We start from the raw sequence: 1488 nt of genomic DNA, 5'->3' as shown, positions 1-1488 counted from the left end.
TGCCCCGGGGTGGCTTCCTGTTGTTTGTCCTTCGAGTTTGGAGATGACCATGACATCACTGGTTGGTTTGGTTTCTGGTAACACGTGAGTGGCTGATCAGGTCAATTAGAGCTTTGAACTGTCTATGGCAAACTGAACAAGAAATGCCACTGTGAGTAACTAGATTAACAATGGACATGCTGCTCTTACGAGAGTTACCTTGCTGGCACTTCTGCTCCGCCTCAGCAGTTCTCCTCTGCTCATAGACGGTAGCTCCAGAATGCATGAGACTTCACCAGGTAGAACGAGCATGAGCGAGATCTTCCCAAAACTCTGGGTCAATGTTGAAACACCTCAAGGATAATTTGAGGGAATCTTTGAAACTTTTATTCTGGCCTCCCTGAGAGCACTTTCTCTCCTTTAACTCACCATAAAAGATCTTCTCTGACAATGACTCATCTGACAGTCTGGTGACATGGCCTGCCCATCTCCCCTGTGATTTCATGCTTGGAGTGCCTACCCATCTGAGAACCTCAATATCTGGAACGTTGTCTTACCATCTTATCCTCATCAGTTTCCTCAGACAGCCCATGTGAAAGTAATTCAGGTACACTGTCCAGGTTTTGCATGGATACCTCAGAGTTGGCAACATGATGACTTTGTAGATGTTCAGTTTTGTTTGTTGGCTAATGTCTCTGTGCTCCCAAAGGCTACACTTGCTTTGTCAATTCTGGTGTTGGTTTAATTATCCATGTGAACTTCACACAACAGTGCACTGCCCAGATAGCTGAACTTGTCCACTGCCCGGAGGGCTTGGCCATTCACTGTAATAGCAGGCCCTATATCAGGCTTTCCTGGTGCAGCAGGCTGGACATCACTTTTCTCTTCTTGATGTTGATTGTGAGACCAAAAGTGTCACAGGCTGAAGAGAACTAGTCCACACTTTGCTACACGTCAGACTCAAATCTGGCATTAAGGGAACAGTCATCAGCAAACAGATCATGAACAGCCACTTCCTGTACCTTTGGCTTTGCCTGTAGTTTCCTCAGATTGAAGAGTTTCCCATCAGTCCGGTATCTGATGCCAATCCAGACGTCACAGTCACCAAACGCATCTGTAATATGCCAGAAAACATCATACTGAAGAGCGCTGGTGCCAGCACACAGCCCTGCTTGACTCCCTTGGTGACTGGGAATGGTTCAGATGACTCACCATCTTCCACAGCACGAGCCATCATGAAATTGATGAACCACTGCAATGAATTTCTCTGGGAAACTGAATTTTGCCATGATTTTCCAAAGGCCCTCCCGACTGACTGCATCCAATGCTTTGTCAGGTCAATGAAAGTGTAGCGGGGTGGTTACCTCGCTCCTGCCCTGAAGGGCTTAAAACAGCCCAAGGGGAAGGGTTGTGGCTGGGAGGTGCTAAGCTGGGCTGATTGGGAAGCAGGTGCAGCTGGGCCACACCCCAATCAGGCCTCATCTGGCCCTATATAAAAAGGCTATGAGC

Source organism: Chrysemys picta, unplaced genomic scaffold (assembly GCF_011386835.1).
Source record: "Chrysemys picta bellii isolate R12L10 unplaced genomic scaffold, ASM1138683v2 scaf4, whole genome shotgun sequence".
In the NCBI taxonomy this organism is placed as follows: Eukaryota; Metazoa; Chordata; order Testudines; family Emydidae; genus Chrysemys; species Chrysemys picta.
The sequence above is the reverse complement of the archived record's forward strand: the minus strand, read 5'-3'. Positions refer to the sequence as shown.